General features: G+C 40.5%; 1 protein-coding gene across 6 annotated transcripts in view; it reads right to left on the reverse strand.

Annotated features, from left to right (window-relative positions):
- The window catches only part of rbm47 (RNA binding motif protein 47), a 264,038-nt gene that overhangs the window by 52,566 nt on the left and 187,511 nt on the right, over nucleotides 1–23,961 (reverse strand). The gene's annotated exons all lie outside the window — the stretch shown is intronic.

Raw genomic sequence — 23,961 nt, forward strand, 5'->3', positions numbered from 1 at the left:
AACATTTTGTGAAGGCATCAACGAGGAAATTATTCATATGTAAACAGCCTCACCCTTATACACAGTGCAAACATACATTGGAAAGAATCCAATAAGGAACCTTTTTAAAAGAAAGATATGTATGATTCTTTAAACCACTTTTTGCTTACATTCTACATTCATTACAATTTTCTTTCCTATCTCTATTTTGTGCCAGTGTGTTCTGTTGTGGAACTGAGCACAACTCCTGTGTAGCTTCAACTTGATAAATTAAAATGCTACAATGAAACATTCTTGTGGTAAATCAATGGGCTTATCTGTGTGTTTTTTCGTTTCACTAATAAGAATTAGTTAAAAACGAACTGTACTCATTTATAAACTGAATTCAATAGAGGGTAGGGATGGCAAGAGAATGATTCATTTTGTTAAAAACAGTTTGTACATAGTGACGGTAAAACAGTATGTGGGAACACTTGGGCAAAGCAAACAGCACACCTTTTTAGGCAGCCAAGAGCCGAAGAAGCAGGCCTGAGATATACTGACATACTTTGCTTGGGATACAAATAACAATGTTCCCATAGTTCAACCGGCTGCAAAAGAAAGCTAGAAACTATACTCTTAAAACAAAAATGGCGCAATAAACTAGGTTGTTACTTAATCCACTTGAAGAGAGCTCTGATTGCACTTTTTAAGAAATAGAAATTAGCTATGGTACAGTACTCAGGTTTCACTTAATTTAATTTGAAACAAATACATTAGAACATATGAACATAACGTACACGAGCAGGGAGTTAGCCATTCATCCCCTTGAACCTGCTCCAGCATTCAACACCATTGGCTACTTTCCTCTTATTCTCCATAACCTCTTGACTTCCTTACAGATCAAAAATCTTGAATATATTTAATGATCCGGCCACACAGCATAAGACATAGGAACAGAAGTAGAACAATCAGTCCATTGAGTCTGCTCTGTCATTCAATGAGATTATCATTGATCTGACAGAACAGGCCCTTCAGCACATCAAGTCTGTACCGCCAAAAATACTCTATTACTTACATTCGTCCCACTTTCCCAGCCTTGGCATTCTTCCAAGTACTTTGTGACAGCTGTGTGGTTACCACTGCAACTATCCTCCCAGTCAGTGGATTCCAGAACTCCACCACCCTCTGGGTGAAAACATTTTTCCTCAAAACCTCTTGCCTTTCACTTTAAAAGTGTGCTCCCTTGTTCTTGACCCTTCAACTAAAGGGAGCAGCTGCTTTCTATCCAGCTTCTCAATCATGTACACCTCAACTCCACTCTCCTGCCTATTCCCCCAACCCTTGATTCCCTCAGTGATTAAAAATCTATCTCAGCATTGAATATACTATTGATTCAGCTTCAACAGCTATCTGTGGTAAAGAATTTTATAGAACCTTCTGAAAGAAAAGAATTCCTCCTCATCTGTCTTAAATGTGTGAACCCTTAATCTGAGAGAGTGCCCTGTGATCCTAAAGTCTCCCAACATTTCCATGCCTCCCTACGAACCTTGCAGGTTTCAATAAGGCCCCCTCATTCTTCAATAAGTACAGGCCCAAACCTCTCCTCATGAAACAGTCTGGGATCATCTCCTCTGCACTGCCTCCAATACCGATATACCTTTGCTTAGATAAAGGATCCAAAACTGTTCACAGTATTCCAGCTGTAGCCTGACTAGTGCCTTGAATAGTTTCAGCAAAACTTCCCTACTTTCAAGGCCAAAGAGAAATGCCAAAGATCAACAACCCTCAGGGCATTCTTATTCTGAAACTGTGCACCCTAGTTCTAGATTTCCCAACAAGGACAAACATTGTCTCACAATCTACCTTGCTATGCCCTTGAGAATCTTTATATGCTTCAATAATGTCACCTCTTATTCTTTTAAACTTCAATAAGTACAGACCTAACAAAAACAGAAATTGCTGGAAAACCTCAGCAGGTCTGGCAGCATTGTGAATAGAAATCAGAGTTAATGTTTTGGGTTGAGTGACCCTTCCTCAGAATAGGCCTAAACCTGTTCAACTAATTTTCTTAAGATAATACCAGTATTCAGCCTACTGAAATTCCCCAGAGCTGTATCCAATGTTAAGTGTATCCCTCCTTAGGAACACAAACTGCATGCAGCACTCTAAGTGCTCTCTTACCAATGCCTGTATAGTTATAACAAGATTTTCTTATTTTTATATTCATTATGCCTACAATGAAGGCAAACATTTCATTTTTCTTCCTAATTACTTGTTGCATTAGCACATTAACATTTTGTGTTTTATGTACAAGGACATCTAGATTACTTTGTTTATCAAAATTCAAAAGTTTCTCTTCATTTAAATTATATTGTACTTTTCTATTCTTCCCACCAAAGTGGGCAACCTCTCATTTTAAAACATTTGTCAAATTGGTGCCCATTCACTTTTTTTACCTTTGTTATTTTGCAAACTCTTTGAGTAGAATCTTATAAGAGTCTAATCAATATGTGTTACGGTATGATGTGGGGCAGAATCAGATGAGAAGTCTGACGAGGTGAATCTTGACATCAGAAGCATCTTGCTGTATTTTGTATGCTTTTGCTAAGTGGTGAAGTAAGTTTCTTGCTAGGCAGCAACGACTTGCTAATGAAGGGGCATTAGAGCTCGTTAAATGCCTTATTAAACACCACAACTCACCTCAGTAATATTTAGCTTCCTATCATACCAAATGTGCCAAACAAGGTAACACTATCCTTCACAATATTGTTGATCTTCTCTTTCAATCTGATTAATTTCCTCAGTAATCCATGGATGGTGTAGCCTTCTCTTTTGTTTTCAATGGAATATATCTTACTTAAGAGGAAATATGTCCTTAAATGTCTATTAGTTATGTGCCATTTTGCCTTTCAACCTATTTTTATAGATAATTTTAGTCAACTCTTTCTTCATAACTTGTTTTATTTAAGTTTAGGACACTAATCTCAGATGCAGTTTCTGACTATCAAACTAAATATGTGAAATCCCACTGTTAAAATCACCCAACCCTACAGTATCCTTTATTATCCTTCTCCTTACAAAATACCAAATTCTAAAACACTTTGTTAATTGATTATTCTAAGTGGAAAGCAGATAGGTTTTCTTGCTATTTCTTATCTCCACCCAAACAGATGCTACATTCTGATCTTCTGAACCAAGATCATTTCTCACTACTGTACTGATCTCATCCTTTACAGACAAAGCTATGCCACTTAATTCTCCTTTATTCCTATCCTACCAAACTGTGATGTGGAGATGTCTGTGTTGAATTGGGGTGGGAAAAGGTCAGAAGTCACATGACACCAGGTTACAGTCTAACAGGTTTATTTGAAAGCTTGAGAGTTCCAGTAAACCTGTTGGACTATAACCTGGTGTTGTGTGACTTCTGATCTCTTCCAAATTGTAAAATAGATAAACCCTCTGACAGTCGCAATATCAGCTTATAACACTGGAGAGTGGGTGTGTGAGTGCAAGTAATTAGATAGCTCATTCAACAATTCAACACAGCACAATGGGAAAAATGGCCATCTTCTCTCCTATGTGATTAACATTTATCTCAGTTTGTTATAGAATCATAGAGAGCTACAGTACAGAAAAGGGCTCTTTGGCCTATTGTGCTTGCACTAGTCAAAAACAACCACCTAACTATTCTAAGCGCATTTTCCAGCCCTTGGCCTACAGCTTTGTCTTACCATAATAAATGAATTCTAACCACAGTAATAAGCTACACACTATATAGGATATATGTAGTGAACCTGCTGTATACAAAAGTATATCAGTGTTTAGCCACCTACCCATATCCCTAATGATCAGGCCTGAGTTGTGAGTGTTGAATCAGTACTCCCCTTAAAGTATATCTAAAAGCGAAGGCTTAAAGATGGGTTGTGAGTGGACAATAAAGATTCATTCACACTCCTCCTTGCTTTACAAAAATAATTTGGAAAAAAGTTCTGTGCTATTTCCCAAATAAATACCACAGGCTACCAGCTCTGCATCTGGTATAACCCACATACCACCCATTTGTACATAAATATTGCACTGGGACCCTGATACTCACGTGTAGCCTGAGCCCATGCCTCTCACACATTTTCCACATCAGCTTGAAATAGTTTAGATGGATTGGGAATTTGAATGATAGAGTACATTAGACTGTGCAAACTTTCAACTACTAATACCCTCTTCTTAGCCAGCAGGACCATGAAATGTGTCTTTGCCCTTATCAAGGGTATTTGCTGACCCCTTTCTCTGTTCAAAAACAAAGAACATGCATTGACATTCAAATAGCGTTGCTTGCTCAAGATACTGCCAAGGCAAAAATACAGTTCTCTGTCTTGTTATACAGAAGGAACCACTAAATGTTTTTTCATAAGGTGATGTCCCTTTGATCTTGTAACTCTTCTAAATAGCCTGTCATCAATAATACAGTGTCACTGGAAAGTCAAGAGTAAGCCTGCCTCTTTGTGGCTGTGTTACGCTGTGCTACGCAATCAGGAACAGTGGTCACTGCTGGAATTACAGGGTAAAAAACAATGACTGCAGGTGCTGGAAACCAGATTCTGGATTAGAGGTGCTGGAAAAGCACAGCAGTTCAGGCAGCATCCGAGGAGCAGTAAAATCGACGTTTCGGGCAAAAGCTCATCAGGAATTCCTGATGAAGGGCTTTTGCCCGAAACATTGATTTTACTACTGCTGGAATTGCAGGCAATTCCCCAAAGAAGTTTTAGCATGGACCCTGATATCAAGTTAAGTCTACGGTTCTCAGGGTCAGGCTGGCAAGCCTGAGTAAAGGATGTGGGTATCTGAGTACATCAGGGCAAGAGGAGGAAAAACACAAACACACTGAAGGTTACCTCACCCCGCCCACTCTCCCACCAGCAACAAGGCAGTCAGAATTTACCCAGTAGCCTGGTACTTGCTGCTTGCGAGTAATGTTGTACCAAAGTCTCCGTCATCATTAACTAGCCATTTGAGGATATCAAATTGTCCCTTTAGTGAGGGAGCTCTGATGCTTCACTCACTGTCGGTAAAACCCCAGAAGTGGTGCAGTATGTGACAAGCAAGGTGCCACCATCATGGCACCAATTTTATGCTCAACTTCCTACTCCCTCCACTGCTGGGGTGGAGGTGGGCTCTGTATAGTTCTGGAGAGACATTCAATACACTAGCGCTTATGAAACCACTCCATTCAACACCAAGTGCAAGTGAGCTACCAGTAGTGAAGAAAACTATTTCTTCAGTCATTGGATCACTAAGATCTAATATTGGAGGAAAATGATGCTCTGTCAGCTGACTGATTATTCCTAGTATGTACTGGCTATTTGTCTTTGGGAGTTAATTTCTAATGTCCCTGAAGGTCAGATCGATGTTGCGTTTGTTGAAACAATAGTGCTTGAATTTGGGAGAGGAGTGAGGGAGTACTCTACGTTGTTTCTTTCTTTGTTTCAATGTAATCTGGTTCACTTTTTACTTTTCAACATTATTTCCACATTTAATACCTTTTGTTGACCAAGCAGCACTCAAGGGATACAAAAGTTAGCCTGGACTCAGGAGCTGAACCCTCACTGCTGAGTCAGAAGGTCATGAATTCAAGTTCCTTTGCAGGATTTCAGTACATAATCTAAGATGACATTTCAGTGCAGCACTGAGCGAGTCTTTTGAATGAAACTGAAGTCCCATTTTCTATCTCAACCAAAGAAGTGTAAGGTGGTTATTCTAGTGCCCTGGCCATCAATCAACATAATTAAAACAGATAATATGTATTATTAGTATCTGACATACGATCAGAATGCAAAATGGTGACTGGCCAAGAGGTGTGGACAAAGAATTCCAAACACTCGTGACTCAGAGAAGTTTCTCCCTCATCTCTTAAATACCTCTCCTACCTCTTAAATATTTTGAAACTATGTCCCTTTGTTCTAGACTCCCCATGAGGGGAAACATCAGTACTTATGCTATCAGAATATATCTCAGTAAGATAATCTTTTATTCTCCAACAGCTGTAGGTACAAGCTGCCCAACATTTCTTCATAAGACATGATCTTCAACCCAGGAATCAGTCTAGTGAATTATCTCTGAACTGCAAGTGCAAGTAGATCTTTCCGTAAGTAAGATGACTAAAAAACTGCACAGAGTACTCTAGATGTGGTCTCATCAATGTCCTGTACAGTTAGTTGTAGCAAGACTTCTCATCTTTATAATCTATCCCTCTAAGAATAATGGTCAACATTGAGTTTGCCTTAATTGTTTGCTGTAGCTGCACGCCGATAATTGATTTATTATTGTCATGTGCACTGAGATACAGTGAAAAGTATTGTTTTGCATGATAACCAGACTAATCATAACTTACATAAGTACATCAGGATAATAGAACAGACAGCAGAATATAGTGCTAAAGTAAAGCAGAGAATGTGCAGAGAAAGATCAACTCTAATATAGGAGCGATCTGTTCAGAAATCTGATCAGTCTAAAAACTTTCCCTACTGATTTATCGACTCCTCGCTCTCTTACAGCAAGGGCCTGGCAAAGCAGAACTTCTTTCCACAGAAATCATTCCAAAAAAATTAGACTACACCAGGTGTACACCTGGGTCCCAGCCAGGTTTACAGCAATTTCAATTGAGTAGGTTTGGGGCTTGAACTTTAGTCAGAATATCAACCAGAAACATGCTTTTATCTCTCTGTGCAGAAGCAGATTGATCTGTTGTGTATTTCCAGCAGCCACAGCATTTCACTTTTCTGAATAAGCTAAAGCTGCTGGGCTGTGACAGTTTGAGACAGGGGTTTATATAGGAAACAGCTAATCAACCACGGCTGCAGGTTGACTGTCAGATACAACACAGTTGCTGCTTAATTGTACAATTGGACAAATCCACAATAAAAATCACTGAAACCGTACAAAGGTTATGATAGGTGTAAAACATATTGTGCATCACATGATGTGGTATTCTTATAGAGAAGAATATCATTCAGCTCACTGTTTTCATAGGGCATGGGAGGGCCACTTTGGGGAGGCACAGTTGGGGACCATGGAATTTCCATTTGTCACTTCCTAAAAATATAGGTATTTTAAGCCTGAATGAAATTAAAATAATTAGAGAGGTCCTGAAATAATGTATCACTGGGCACACATGTGTAAGGGCAGAAATACACACATGCCATTCACCAAATGAGATTTCTTCCTCGGCTTGCTGAAGAGAGGTCAAACGATCAGTTAAATGCCCAGTCTACTGAACTACTACTCCTGCTTTAGTTGTGGCAGCATCACAGACAACACCAACTGTATTCCAGTAGTATTTACATGGACAGCAGGTAAACTAGGTATGAACTGCTGAAATAGTAGTCTTAATACTGAACATTTATCAATGTAAATAATCTAAAGAATAGATCTACCTTCCAACATACTTAATGCACTGGCAAGCCTGCCAATGAGTTTGTACAAGGGGAGGAGTCCAACTTCAGATTGTGTTGTAACTGCACATAGAGCACGGAGAACATTCTTTCAAGAATGGAGTGAATGGTCATTCTTCATGACCACAGCGTTTGGACTCATACTCATGGAATCTCAGGTGATATCTTTTCCAGTTTCAATACCAATTCCTATTGTTGTGAAGAAAGCTTAGACTGGTGCCATATCTCGAAGGTTCAGTATTGACACAGCTTCTGCAGTTTATTCTTCCACATAGCCAGAGGGGTGGTGAGATGCAATCAGATGGAAGTGACAAGGATTGTCTTAAAAAGAATCCCCTCACCCCACCCTGTGCTATTACCTGTAAACAACTCAAGGTCCAGAAGCTGCTGAAACTCAGCTATAACAATGTCCTCAAAGGAAGACCAGCAACACTTCATCTCCTAATTTGTAACTACTGGAATTACATTCATCCTACACAAGTACATCAGGATAATAGAACAGACCACAGAATTAGTGTTATAGCAGAGAATGATTAGCTCTAACATAAGAGACTGATCAGACTTTTGAATGGATCTAAACTTCCCCTACTGATTTATTGACACCTCATAATGAACCTCATGTATTTAACTGTTGTACTAATATGAATTAATTCACTCGAATGAAGTTCAGTTCTTGATTTGGTACAATGGGATTGGACTTCAGAAAATCAATTAGGTAGTGGTTCAGAAGACAGTGGTTGTGAGGATGGCTGAGACAGCTAATCCATCAGAGAGAGGAGAAATTGTTTTATGTCAGTTGTTCACTGAAAGTGATGACAGCTGGGGTACTACTGACCAACCTCAATTCTGCTCTTTCATCTTCCTCTTCATTCACTTTTCCCTTTCCAAGTACTGGAAGTAAAGTCACTTTGAATAGCAACATTATGTAGTGCTCAATGCACGATAAACAAATTTGGAGACACTGTCATGAATATATTATTATACCCTTCCAATACACTCCAGCCAGTGGAACCATTATATCAGCATGCTGACACAGCCTGCCCTGTAAAATAGGGGTTTTATTATAATCTGGAAAAGGCTACACTACATGCAAAGACTATTGTTCTCCTCTTCGGCTTCACTTGGTCCATTGTGAAGGAGATATGAACATTTCTCCTGGAGTGGAGAGTGTTGATGACCTCTGAGCAATACTGCTGAACAGAAGCTGCACCAAGCTACTGACTTTGTTTATTGCATCCTGGAATGACCCTGTGGCATAATTGGTAGGAGTTCAGGGACCACGACATTGGCTTGGAAAGCATCTGCAACTTGCATATAACTCAGAGGTCTCTGAGGTATGAATATTGTTATGTGAAGACAGAGTGTGAGTAAGGCATCCTGCACAGTCCGCCCCCCCTCTCCCTCTTCTGCTACTTCCCCCTGCTCACTGCGGTTTCCTTTTATGCAGCTCCTCTACCTCCAGCCAGATCACAAATGAGCGAACATTTGCAAGGCAAACAGACAGGTACAGGTCCATTAATTGTAATGAGCATCATGCATGATTGTAACTCCAGTAGTCAGTGAAATCTTTGCACAGGAGAGGCCCCTGACAAATAAGAGTGTACAATCTAATTTATAGGTCCATTTCTCTTAATCACTGAAGCATACCCTGGGTAGACCTTTACTTTTAATGCCTGGGAGAATATACATATGGTAAAAAGCAACTTACTTTGTGCTTTCATAAAGACCAGGGTCAATACACATTCACATACGGAGCTTACCTGTCAGCTTGCTTTAAGAATGAGATATCTAAATGGAGTTGATTAATTGTAATATTCTTGTTTTGCTCCATCCATACCTGTGGATTCCTTCGAAGATTTAATTTAGACATTGAAAGCTGATGACATCAGCCAGACACTTGGTGCATAGCAAAGTATTAACCTTGACACATTGTCGATTGAGGAAGCAGAATGAAAAACAAAGTCCATCAGATATGACCCTTTCATGTCTTACTTTCACTGTGTATTTAAAGGGCACCATCTTCAGAAATGAGCCCTGGATGACACTTTTTTCATTTATTTCTGAGCATAATGACATAAATACCCTTCAAATGGATTATTACGTTACATACACATGACGTCATCATGATGACATCGTGATGATGAACATAATGCATATCTGTTTCTCCCCTCCCCCCCAAAAAACATTTACATATAGCTCAGACTCCTCTAGCCAGTTACCCTTAATTATAAAACAGCATGAACTTTTGAAACAAAAGTAAAAAAAAATTCATTATATTTGAATTTCTTTCTTTTCTGAAAGTATTCTAATTCTATCTGTAATAATAACCCTCCGATTAATTACATTTATAAGTATTTCTTCTTCGGCCATTGCAGGGAACACCAATGAATTATTTGTCAACAGGAACCATCAGAGTAAAAGGAGGCATTTAAGGTGCTCTCAAAGTTTTGCCATCATAATTTAAATTAGCAAGAGGATTGGCTCACTTCAGGATTCCTAACATATAGGATACAGAATATATCCCACTTTCCCTTTCCATCAAACAAAGATAATTTTAGGTAGTTGAACTCAGTTTCTTCAGGTAAACTACTTTGTAAACTACTTTCTCTCATCTTTAGATCCTGCTGGAAGCACATTCCGTTCTCTGAGCAAAATGACTCTGTTCCCAAGCCTCTAGTATTTCTGTGCCAGCTGGCTAATTGTGTTCGCCAAAGTGGTATTGGTCGACCCTCCGATTCCTCTACTCTCCCTTCAGAAGCAGTGCTTCTGTTCTGTATTACTTTGCCTGGGAGACCTCCTCCACTTGGAAATGCAAGACTTTGGGGAAATTATGGGGGAAGAGCCACAATCAATCTCTACTGCTTTTTATATTGTGCACTAATATCCTGTATGGTTTCTGAACACAACAGGACTTTAATGAATATATCTGAAATTAATTTAACTACCACCTTCAACCCAGAACAGAGTTACAAGAGCCCCTTACACCATACTCCAATGCTGGAAAACACCAGTGTAGGAATATAGTTAGCACTGAGACTCCAAACATAACCTAACCTGAAGAATGCAAGGCCCTGAGTGCTGCAATATTGCCCTTGGAAGATTGTGTGGACCTGCTGCCAGCTGTGCTGGATTTCTATCAGCTTCCAATGGTTTGGCAGGAAATATTACAGTGCTGCAACCAATGACAGATGTAAAGTTACAACTCAGATGGGTGCAAAGTTAATTTGCTCTCTCACTATTTGGCACTTCTTCCCAAACATACTTTTCATATCCTTTATGGCACCCCTTATAATAGGCTCAGATCCACAACTAATGTACCATTACATCTAATAACACAGTTCACAGCTCTGCAGATACAAATGACAGAAAAAGGCTCACTGTAACTTCAGCCATGTGAGGTATCCACACATTGATGTTGTAAACCTTTCTCCACTTTGCTCACTCGTAATGCACTAGATTATTGGATAGACTCCACAATCAGAGATGGGAAACTCAATGTGTAGTGAACCTGCTCCCATTCAAAATAATATAGACAGTATGCAAACATCCTGCTACCTGCTAATTATAGTGATCATAGTGCATGGAGGTCAGAGGCTAGGAATCCTGCAGTGAGTCACTTACCTCCTGACTCCCCATAGCCTGTCCATCATCTACAAGGCACAGTCAGCAATGTGGTAAAATACTCCCTCTTTGCCTTGACAAGTGCAGTTTCAACAACATGCAAGGCACCACATTTATGTCTCTATTTCTCTTTCACACCAATTTACAATATTTTGCAATGGCCTCTACGCCATCTGTTCTCCTGGCTCTTCCTCTGCCAAAAGTATATTAAAAAAAACACCATTTTCCAAACCCTTTCAACTCTGAAGAAGTGTCACATCAGATTAGAAATGTTAATTCTGTTTCTCACTCCACAGATGCTGGCCGACTAGCTGAATCTCTTTAGCAGTTTGTGTTGGTTGCAAGTGAATTTTAAAATTGGTTGCCTGTTTCTCCAATGCAGCACAGAGGCCTTGGGACACTGATGCACAGGTATAGAGGGTAAGGAGATGCTCTCAGCAAGTTATTCCTTGCTCTCTGCTGTGTCCCTCAATTAGGCAATGGGCCTTGTCACTGAGGGACGTCTTCCCTGGAAGATTGCAAGCAAATACATCAAGGTTTTGTTTTTAGGCTCTCCAAAGTGAGTTACCAGCATACTGCTAGGGAGCACTTCAGTTGGGATTAACTGCACACTAAGTCACCCTCTCATACCAGTCCAGCAGCTTGGACACAATTAGTCAGCCAATCAGGGTGGTCACAAACCAGGATACTCCTCACATAAGGGTGAGGAGATCAATGTTGGGCAGTCCACCACCTGTCATGACTCTTCCTGCCCTACTGGGGGGCAGTGTTCCTCTTGGAGTGAGGCAGGTACTCTGGGAGATGAAAATGCACAGTTGTACTTTTGGTGCAGATGGGAGGTACCTGAACAGGGAAATAGGCAGTGTAGGTTAATGGTGTCACAGGTTGGGGTGAGTGACAGCGAGTGAGTAAGGACCTTCTCTCTACATTGCTGGGCATTCCTCCAGACAGCTGAGACTGCACTGATCCAGGAGTGGGGGAAGTGTACAGGAGGCGCAACTTTGGTCCAGACTGACATGGCCTGGTGTTGGGTCTTCTCTGCTGGCCCTGGGGTACAGTACATTCCACCTGTGTACCACCCTGTCCAGCAGGATTTCCACATCCCTGCCTGCAGAGAGGGGTGCCAATTTCACTTAGCTTGCCAGAGTCAAATGCCAGGTACTCAGTCCCAGACTGAGTGTGTTTGTGTGGGCGTACAATGGCCTTTAAAATATGGCGCCTGCACCAAGGATGCCGGTCTGTTCCAGGGTTGCTCAGTAGTGGTAAGATTTTTCCAGTTATGGAGTGTGGTAAGATGGGGCTAGAACCAGACAAAGAGATTTCCCTGGGGTGATGTAGATAGTTAATGAGACTGGTTTGGTAAGATACGGCCTCACGGTGAAATATTCAACAAAACTGGATGTAACTCATACTGACCTAAAAAAGTAAGATTCAGCCTCAAGAAACTATGGAAGGAACCACTACAGTCAATAAGGAATGTGGTGGGAAGGAGCTGGGAGGACATTGGGAAAAAGAGTCAGCTATTCAAACTCCGACAGCATGGCTGGCAAAAAACTAAAAAAAAGAGTATTGATAGTCCTAATTATAATTGTTGAGACCTTTGGCAGCTGTGGAGTATGGTGTTGTCCCATAGCGACTTACAAAACCAAGAAGCTGTGGTTGGAACAAAAAATGCACAATATAAATTGTAGCTTTGATTGGAGACAGTAATCATTCCTCAGAGGATCAGATCCAAGGAAATGGGTGATTAACTAATGTACTCAACTGTTCCACAGGATACAGAGTGGGGTCTCCAGTGGAAAGGCCATGCCAAAAACATACTGGATTGGACTTTCAAGCGAAGAGCAAATGTGCAATCACTTTCAGTCCATTCGCATTAGCACACCAGCAGACAATGGAACTCACTGGAACTTTCAATTTAATTTCCACCTTTAAATGAACTTTTTTAAAAAATCCTATTTTCATACACTTGCTGCTCTTTTTGTGTTCAAAACATCTCACTGTAGATAGTAACTACAGTTGTCAAAAAGGAGAATCAGACTAAAGAGATTAGAAAAGATATATTCTGCCCCTTTTTTTAAAACAAAACAAAATAATTTTTTTAACCAATAAGCAGAAATTGCTGTGGGAATTTTCTTGGCATAATTTGTTTTAATCTGTTGAATTGTATAAATTACATTATATACTTTTCCTTCAGCTCGATCCTCAACCACCATTTAAGTCACACTTGTTCCAATGACTTAGGGTATAAAAAGATATATGTATTATTGTTTAGCAATAGTTAGGGTATATTACACAGGTATAAGAGGCAGAGGATTATACCTCACTTGATGGGTGCTACTAACAATTAAAAGCAGTGTGAGGTGAGCTGTGTGGTGTGGGCCCTGTTTGCACTGTCCTTATTTAAAGAAGACATTTTAAATAACTTAATCTTTACATAAAACTCTAAATGCCATCATGACAATCCTGAAGAATAGTATTTGCTCAGAAATATTTAGGTTAAAGAAGCAATCACACCCACCAATGAAACATTAAAATTTGCTATGTAAAGTTCTGGTTGGTATGGAATCATTGTTGTTTAGTGCTTTTCTGATTTGGTGTGATTAAGTACTCATGGCACCCTGCTGTCAGTCTTGCTGACTGGTTGAACCCTGTACAGTCCGGACATTATCTGATAAATGTAAGAATGTGGACTATTCTTCATGTGCAGACTGGGCTTTAGAGACTTTTAAAGACCTCAAACAGCACTGGCTCAATTTCACAGAAGGAGGCCATTTGGCCAATTGTATCTGCATCAACTCTCCAAACAAGCAATTTGTTCAGTGCTATTCTCTCATCATTTCCCCATAACCCTGCACATTCATTCTTTTCAGATGATAGTTTAATTCTCTCTTGCATTCTTCAATTGAACCTGCCTCTCCCACACTCTCTGACCGTGCATTCCAGACATTAATTGCCTGATGTGTGAAGAAGGTTTCTTCCAGTCACTTTTGCTTCTTTCACCAATTACTCACATTTTTGATCCTTTCATAAGTGGGAATGGCTTCAAATGTATTTTTAAAAAATATACTTCAATTTTGAATTATGTACAAGGCAGAATTCTTTTTAGAATGGACAGTGAAATTGTGAAGGAAGAATAGCAACAATGATTTAACAAAAATGTAACAGGAAAAGGGGATTTTTATAAGCATAATCAGTTAGTGGCAACACAATGGAAAGAGTTAATAAAGAGTAAAGAATGTAAGATTTGGCTAATGCTGCTTTTCTCCACCCTTGTTTTGGATCAGGTGGCATGGTTTGTCTTATACTGAACATTGTAAAGAGAACAATGCTGGCTGCTGTGACCTCAATCAGGAGAACAAATTCAAAATGGCAGCCATGTATTTGGGTGGGGGAAGGGGTCAGTAACATTGAATTCAGACAGGATCTGTTTTAGAATGTATTGTTCTGCCTATAATCCAAATGAATCAGTTTCAAACTTTTTTTTAAAGAAACAAGCCTCTGTACACTCAGATCACCTTGGGAGACAGGATTTGGAGATATCTTCTCCTGTGGTTTTTCAAGGGAAATGTTAAATGCCTTCCTTGTTAACATGTTGATGATTGAGTTACAAGCAATATTTCTGCATAAATTTTGATGAGAAATATGAGCAGACCCCAGACAGCTAGGTTTTGATTCCACCATGCCCATACTTCAACCTAGGAACAGATCCTACTGATAATCCTCTTGATCGAACTGAAGAAAAACTGAAGTTTATGTATAGGTAGTGGGCTCCATTGCACTAGAATTACGCATAACTAGCCCCAGCAAGCTAATTTTCCTCAGTTTTTATATCAAACTATAACAAAAAGGACTGTTGGAATTCTCATTTCCAGCAATGGGTACTGAGATATGCTCAATCATCTGGATTACACTAGTCTGTCAAGAAGTAAGCAACCGACATGGATTGATCTGGTTCCCGTAAAGAGGGAAGAGTCTGAAAAACCTTGCTCATTTTAAAGATAGGCAAACTGAGTTGGGATTACTCCAAACTGGCCAATTGTTTCATATGCTCATATTCCGCTGTTAGTACCACACTTTGGCACTCCAATAATGACACAGCTTTCATTAGAAGACAGTTGAACATTTTTTTTTTAAAGACTCATTTTTTTCTCCCATTAATCATTTTGACTTGTAGTGATAAAACTCCTGGAGAAGATGCCATGAAGCAGAAATGCACTCCTTTAATTTAGACAGTAATAATGAGCTGGAGAGAGTACAAGCAACAAGATAGTCATTGGAAAGACTGAAAGACTTTATGTTTGTTGTAAAGTATGTGACTGAAATAACTCCCAAACTAAATAGAGTCTTTTATGACACCTAAAAGAGAAAATAAAGGGAAACAATTCGACAGCCTCCAAATCAGAGGCAGGAGGTGATCCAGATACATGATGATTGGCAAAACAGAAAGGGAAGGTCATTGTCAAGAATGCAGTCTTATGCACCTGAATGCAATTTTATTACTTCATAAGTGGTCAAGGTCACTTTCAAATGCCATTCCTATCAACTGTATCACCAGCTGAAGCATTTGAAATGCTTCAGCTGGTGATACAGTTGGTAGGAATAGCTTTTGAAAGTGACCTTAAATTCACCACACTATCATCCCTCAAAAACTTCCACCATATCAGTTAGGACTTATACCTAACATTCATATAATTTAATGCACTGTCAAACACTTAGTATTGTCACAAACTTCACACCCACATCTGACAGCCCGTATATTCTGCCAGATATTGAAAGACTGCAGTCAATTTACCCAGATTATATGACACTTCCTGGCCCCTTTCCCTCTCTTCAGCAGGAGAAGCTAATGCTGTCCTCGTACTTAATCTCCCTTTTCACACTCTACTTACCATAGAATCCTGTCAGGGTAGAAGTCGGCCATTCATCCCAAGTCCACACTGACCCTCCGAAGAATATCCCACACAGACCCACCACCCTACCTTATCCCTGTAACCCTGCATTTTCCATGGTTAATCCAGCCAACCTACACATCCCCTCATTACATATTTTCTTCCATTTTAGAAACTGCAGACAATGTATAAGTGCACTTGTACTTTCTCGTCTCCCCTCACAAAAACTCCTTTTTTCTTTTAGATAACCAAAACTTTAATCTGGTCATGCAGTGGAGGCAAGATAATGATGTTGAGTCATAGTATCAGTGCAAGATAATGTTATGACAATGTTGTTGAGTCATAATATCAGTTCATTTGATACTCACAGCAGCCAGTTCAGATACACACACAGTCACACACACATCTAGTATATTCATGTCAGAATGTGGTGAAGCTCAGAAGTGCCATTGCCAGGGCAGGGGTAAGAATCGCACAAGTGTCAGTTCAACGAGGGGAGGCCATACACCAGTTCTTTTGTAGGGGACTCACATGATGACTTTTACAATTGGGCTGGAGAAGATTGTAGCTACCAAAATACTTGGTGCCTCCAGATGCCGGTGTTTAATATCAGCACCAAATTGGCACAGGTTTTTGCTTACATTGGAGCCCAGTCTTTCCAGTATGGAACTGGTTGCCAAATTTATCAACATTGCTGTAGATAATCTGACAGAGTCACATGATTCAGCTTCTATTCTAGCACAAGCATGTTCCACCAAATGTTTGAGTGTTGTGTTTGAATGGAGTGTTAATTAAAAATATTGCAGGTAAGGGGCCTCTTGGGAACAATGACCATACTGTGGTAAAAGTTTATGTTGTATTTGAAGTAATTTAGTTTAGTCCAAAGCTGGTGTCTTAAGTCTAAACATGAGGCTGAGTTGGCAGAGGGAAACTACACTAAAAGATAGGATGGTAGACAAGCAGTGGCTGGCATTGAAAGAATTAATGCACTAACTAAAGGCACTAATTAAAGGTTAAAAGGAGAAGCTTTTGTTGTCAAAAAAGTGGTAAGCCTAAAGCTAGGACTAGGTGGATTTTGGAATTCAGAAAGAGTTTGAGTTGATAGCAAGAACCATAAATACAGATTGCAAACATTTCTAAATATATATTTGCAAATAGGAAGAGAGTACTAAAAGTAAATGAAGGCCCATTCGAAGCAGTGATAGGTGAAATTGTTATGGAGAATAAGGAAATGACAGCAACATTAGACAAATATCTGTAGTTTGAGGAATTGTCTTCATGGTAGGAGACAAAAAAACATTGCAGAAAAACTGGGGAATCAAACGCTTATAGAAAGTGAGGAACTTAATACAATTACATTGAGAACTTGGTTAATAAACAGAAAACAGTAGCATTACATTTTGGCATTTTCAGGTTCGCAGCTGGGTACAACAGGATCAAACTTTGAGTCTCAGCTATTTATATTCCATATTAATGATTTAGATGAGGGCAAAATGTACAGTATTCAAATTTGATGATAAAAAGTTAATTGGAAAATGAAGAAATGAGGAGATATAAATAAAGGTCCAGACACGGAGGCTGATTGGGTTCTCATGAAGAATCACTCGAAACGCTAACTCTGCTTTCTCTCCACAGATGCTGCCAGAGCGGCTGAGTTCTCCAGCAATTTCTGTTCTTGTTTCAGATCTCCAGCATCCACAGTTCTTTGTTTTATCTCAGGATCATGTGGCTTTCAACCAAGTTGCTTCTTATACTTCTAAACTCTAGTGGACACAAGCCTAGCCTGACCAACTTTTTCTCATAAGATAGTCCTCTTATTCTGAGTATTGGTCTGGTAAGCCTGCTTTGAACTGCCTCGGTTACATTTGCATCATTCCTTTAAATAAGGTGACCAATACCATACATAGTTCTTCAGATGCAGGCTCACCTTTGCCCTGTATAACTCAATCACATCCTCTCTACTTTATATTCAACTCCTCTCACTGTAAATGATAACATTCTATTAGCTTTCCTAATTACTTGCCATACCTGTGTACAGAGGAACCTCGATTATCCGAATTTCAGATTATTCGAAGAACTCAAGGTCCCGATAGAAACATTACACCAAAGAGGTGTTTCAACACTGATCACGTCCTTTGTTTACAATGATTAAAAGTGAACTCGGCTGACTGAAATGCTGTCGAGAACAGTCCGGGACATCGATGGGAGCCCAGGCACCGTCTCCAAATGACTGACCGTCCACCCACCCTCTCTCCCTCCCCACACATTCCCTGGAGTTCTACACAGGGGTATACCCTGAACCCCTTTTCCCCAAGATAATCTCTCCAACATTGTCCTGTACAGGGCAAAAGTGGAACTTGTCAAAACTTTGCAGTAAAAAGGTGTGTGTGTATGCGCGCGAGACGCCCCTCCGAAGGCCACAGCAGTCTTAATGTTGGTGTCCAGTCTGGCTGCCCCCAGAGGGAGGTGGCTGGAGGCGTGGATGGGGGGGTTGGGGACTCACACACAGTGTGCTGCTGCCTAGTCTCCTGAACAGGGAGCAGAGTTAGCAAGTGTTCGCTGTGTCAATCCATTGAACTGATGGGAGGGATGTGGGGAGGCTTCAGCAATGTTGCAAGTGCCTTAAACACAGTGTGTGTCTGCTCAGAAACAAACCCTAAGACAGAGAGAGGGAGCAAGGCAGGCAGAGCAAGGAAAAAGGAAACTTCAGAAAACTCCGAGCCCCAGAGAGGCATTGAATCAATTAACCAAATAAGTGCCCACCCATCTCGATTGGATAATTGAGGTTCCTCTGTATTAAATTTTTGTAAATCATGCACAAGGTCACCCAGATCCCTCTGTACCTCAGAGCTTTTCAACCCCCCCAATTATATAACATGCTTCTTTTTAATTCCTCCTGCCAAAATGGATAATTTCAATTTTCCTCATTACACTCCATTGGCCACATCTTTGTCCATTCACTGAACCTGAAATAACTGCACCAAGGTCGGGTATCCTATCACCAAATTGTCCTTTATTTACACGTGGAGAATCATTGACAATGATCCAGCTCTCGGAATTAACAACCTCTGAGACTCCTGTTTATATCTGTCAGCCAGAGCTTCCTGATTGGACCAGTTAACAGCCCCAATCAGGGAACTCCTCTCCTATGAAGTCCACCTGGCTGACCCCATTACAATCACTACAACCGTCTGTATTTTTTATTGCCTCTTTATGACATCTTCACAATTTACTTTCCTAAATATCTTGATAGTGTCCACAAATTTGGCATCCATACCTTCCATCACTTCATCTAAGTCATATATGTAAATTTTCGTAAGTTTAAGTCCCAGCACCAATCTCTGTGACTTAAAGTTCATTACATGTTGCCAAGTCATAGAAAACATTATGCCTACTCTCTGCTTCTTGTTAACCAGCCAAACTTCTGTCCATGCCAACATGCCATCCTACACCATCAGCTTTTATTTTCCACAAGAGATGTGCAGAATTGCAGCAACAGCCTGAAGAAATCAACTGGCACTTAATCTGTGATGAGTTGATGGTTCCTTTAACGGTTCCTTTTAATATTGCTTACTGCACAGAAGGTTAAGTGAGGGCATCAAGTGGAGATCCAAAATGCCAGTACTACTATCAATGTGTTGATCTGTCTCCTCTGCCATAATTTTTCACAGCTATTTATTGCATATACCTCAACCCACTTATAAAGATGATATCCTTGCCTGCTCTATAATGAAAATGGTGTGCATGTTCTTCAAATAGCATTTTGGAACCCTAAGGTTACTCAGTGACCACAAATGGGCACTGCCGAACATGTTTCACCCTCTCAGATTTATAACTTTAAAAATATTGATAAAGCAAATCATATTCTTCATTCTGCATTGGGGCTTGGTTAATTCAGTTGTCTGGATGGCTAGATGTGCTGGAGAATGATACCAATACCACAATCTCCATACCCTCTGTGGTAGGTCATAGATACCCGCTGCTTGCTTTTTAATGTAGCATGATCCCTCTAGGCGTGCAAGCAACTGTTTCTTTCTAATGGAGAGAGGTATCTGTGGTCCTTTGTAGTTTATGCCTTTAATTACCATCCACGCTAAACTACAGGCAATATAATCTCCTTCTGCTTATAATAACTGGACAACTGACTTAACTTAAAAATCTTCCCAAATAGGTAGATTTAATGCTAGGATGCTCAAGAATTAAACAGCTTATCCGCTTCATTTCTAATCCTGAATTTCAGGATGGAAAAAGGCACACAATCTTCTAATATCTCTACAATTTTGTTTTGTGATGACAAAATTTGGCCTTAACAGTCAGTAAAATATCATAAAATAAAATAAAAATATGAAGTGCTGCAGATTGGCATTGGAAGGAACCTGGCATTTGCTGATTGGAGATGGCAAGAAAATCTCTTACTAATGGGACACTATGCTCACCTGTCCCTTGGTTCAACTGCAATGTACCAGGTTTCTGTCTCCTGCAAAATGCAATGCTTTTCTCAATTCAGATCCATATAATAGCTTAATCAATGAACTTAGAATGTCAAGGTTTACAGCTATACTTACTGGAGAAAGTGAGATCTGCAGATGCTGGAGATCAGAGCTGAACTCCGCCCCCACCCCAGTCTGACCTATCACCCTCACCTTGACCTCTTTCCACCTATCACATTTCCGACGCCCCTCCCTCAAGTCCCCCCTCCTCCCTACCTTTTATCTTAGCCTGCTGGACAAACTTTCCTCATTCCTGAAGAAGGGCTTATGCCCGAAACGTCGATTCTCCTGTTCCCTGGATGCTGCCTGACCTGCTGCGCTTTTCCAGCAACACATTTTCAGCTGTACTTCCTGGGTGACTGTATATCCATAGTGTTGAAAACATCAGCCCAAACTTACAACTTCTGTCCATTTAATTTTAGAATGATAATTGCAAAGCCAGGAAAGAAAATGGGTGAAAATTTGGAACAGCAAATCTTTGCCCACTCTATGCTGTTGCAATTTCTGACAGGTAGGACTAAAGGTAGAGAAACCATACGGGAAAACACTTCATTTGTGTGTTAGTTCAAGAGCCAGTCAGATCTGCAAGCAATTTCCACCATCCTGAACATCAAATATCAACCATACTAATGTGGCACTACACATGCAGTTTCCAGCCAGCAGTAAATACAGAGGTCATGGAAGGAAACAACATAGACTTTTGGCTATTTTAACTTTTTTTTGACAGTTAAGTGCTTAAGACTCTGGTTACTAATTTCAGTGAATTATCTTTTCCCGAGTATTATGACCAACAGCGATGAGTTTTCTGATGGGAATGCTGCCATCTAAGATGTTTGGAAGAGCAGTAGGATTCAAAGATTCATGAGACTAAAGGTTACACAAGACCTGCTCTGAGTTCACCTCCTGGTGGCCACACATCTCATCTGCAAACAGAAGCGATCAAAGATTGGTTATTGCTTGTGGAAACTCCCTTTTTCACAGGAAACTCAGCAGATCGGTGTCTGTCTGACAAATCATAAATGTTGGAAATTTTCTTGGAAGCAATCCATTTAAATCAATAACATTTTCCATTTATAAAATTCCCCCAGATCATAGAATAACTTCCAAAGCAAATTGGAGAGCCATAGTGCAGAAAAATGGATGTCAGGATAAAGGAGAAATCAGGGAGGACGAAGAGATGGGTCTTATGGACAGTCTGAAAGAAGGAGAGGGAGTGGAAAAGTAGATACCTTTTCGGAGGATATCTCAGAGTGTGGATCCATCTGACTGAAGACGCAATCAACAAACTTACACATGAAAGAAGAGATGTCAGGTAATCAGAAGTTTGCCCATGTTGGTCTTGCAAGAAGGGTACCACTAATCATTTCTACAGCCATGGTGCACTGATCAGGCAATGACCACAACCTTCTTACTGTCATATCATCTGTGATTCAAATGCAGACCCATTTCATCTGCTGCAAGGTCTTCTGCAGCTTTCAACCAGGCACAACCAGTGATGGCTACATTGAACAATACACTGAAATGTGGCTCCATTTCCTTTCAAGGATATTACAATGTTGACTTTTGGTATGGTACCATAGAATAGGAAACCGGCCTTGTTACACATCTCGCCGAACATCCCAAGGTCAGCTCCACATCAAATATGAATATTTTAATGTTTTATGTGCACTTTGAAATTAAGTGGGAAATGGGAGTTCCTTGGTCCTAGATGGGTAGAGAGGCTTCATCACTAGAAATCTAAACAGTAGTGGAACCAAGTCTAGGCTTTAGAAATTGGATTCTAGCCTAATTCATGACTCTTCTGTTGCATCTCTGTCAGTGTTAGGTGTCAAAAAGAATGCAGATTTTCAACCTGAATATTTGTTTGAAAACACAATTTGCAAAGATGCCAACTTGAAAAGCCAAGCTTCCTGCTTTGCCTGGCTGCAGCTACAAATTACAAAAACAAGATCATTTGTCAACTTCCGTACCCATGAGGATGGCCTCAACTGTGATCTTGGACTCATGTCACACTACATGTAACCCCGCGATACTGTTCGGTGCAAAATCTTCCTTACTGTTCTGTTCTGACACCATCACCTTTATAATTTGTTATTATTTGTCTACCTTAATTAGTTTGTACAGTTTTTGGATTACTTGTTACTTTGGTTAGACCCTTGTTATGCAACTCTTATACCTATCATGTTATTCCAGCCATTTGGTTGTCTCTAGCACCATTTTATTTTGTAATTATCTCTCTGCCTTAATTAATTGGATCATAGGACATCCCTTCACTTACTATTCAGCTGTTGACACTTTACTCACAAGTGTGTCTGATACTTTCAATCACCTGCAAAGACTTGCTATGCAGATGATGGAAATGTGTTGCTGGAAAAGCGCAGATCAGGCAGCATCTAGGGAACAGGAGAATCGACGTTTCGGGCATTAGCCCTTCTTCAGGAATGAGGAAAGTTGGTCCAGCAGGCTAAGATAAAAGATAGGGAGGAGGGACTTGGGGGAGGGGCGTCGGAAATGTGATAGGTGGAAAGAGGTCAAGGTGAGGGTGATAGGACAGACTGGGGTGGGGGCGGAGAGGTCGGGAAGAAGATTGCAGGTTAGGAAGGCGGTGCTGAATTTGATGGATTTGACTGAGACAGGCTGGGGGGAGGGGAAATGAGGAAACTGGTGAAATCCGAGTTCATCCCTTGTGGTTGGAGGGTTCCTAGCCGGAAGATGAGGCGTTCTTCCTCCTCCATCGTCAGACCACAGCGAAACGACGGTTGGAGGAAGAACGCCTCATCTTCCGGCTAGGAACCCTCCAACCACAAGGGATGAACTTGGATTTCACCAGTTTCCTCATTTCCCCTCCCCCCAGCCTGTCTCAGTCAAATCCATCAAATTCAGCACCGCCTTCCTAACCTGCAATCTTCTTCCTGACCTCTCCGCCCCCACCCCAGTCTGACCTATCACCCTCACCTTGACCTCTTTCCACCTATCACATTTCCGACGCCCCTCCCCCAAGTCCCTCCTCCCTATCTTTTATCTTAGCCTGCTGGACCAACTTTCCTCATTCCTGAAGAAGGGCTAATGCCCGAAACGTCGATTCTCCTGTTCCCTAGATGCTGCCTGACCTGCTGCGCTTTTCCAGCAACACATTTCCATCTCTGATCTCCAGCATCTGCAGACCTCACTTTCTCCTCAAAGACTTGCTATGCAGCCCGTCGATAGTGCACTCATATTACTTGTACTTACCCACCTCCCATTATCTTTCTGTATGCTAATTTTGTGCCTGTACACTTCTGTCCACTTCCCCTGACGAAGCAGCAGCACTCTAAAAGCTTGTGATTTCTAACAAAGCTTGTGATTTTTATGAAATAAAAATAAACTGTAACCCTGGTGTCATGTGACTTCTGACAGGATCATTTGTGTATCAGTGTATATCTGTTTCATTAACTATTTCATCATTGGGGAACCACTGGAATTTGAGTGACACCTTGCCCTTTGTCAGAGTTACTAGGAACCTCAGACATTAACTGCTGTATTCAGTTTTCATTGAAGTTTGCTGATATCACA

This window comes from Chiloscyllium plagiosum, unplaced genomic scaffold, assembly GCF_037043375.1.
Source record: "Chiloscyllium plagiosum isolate Xiang-an unplaced genomic scaffold, Cpla_swu_hap1 HiC_scaffold_1, whole genome shotgun sequence".
NCBI lineage: Eukaryota > Metazoa > Chordata > Chondrichthyes > Orectolobiformes > Hemiscylliidae > Chiloscyllium > Chiloscyllium plagiosum.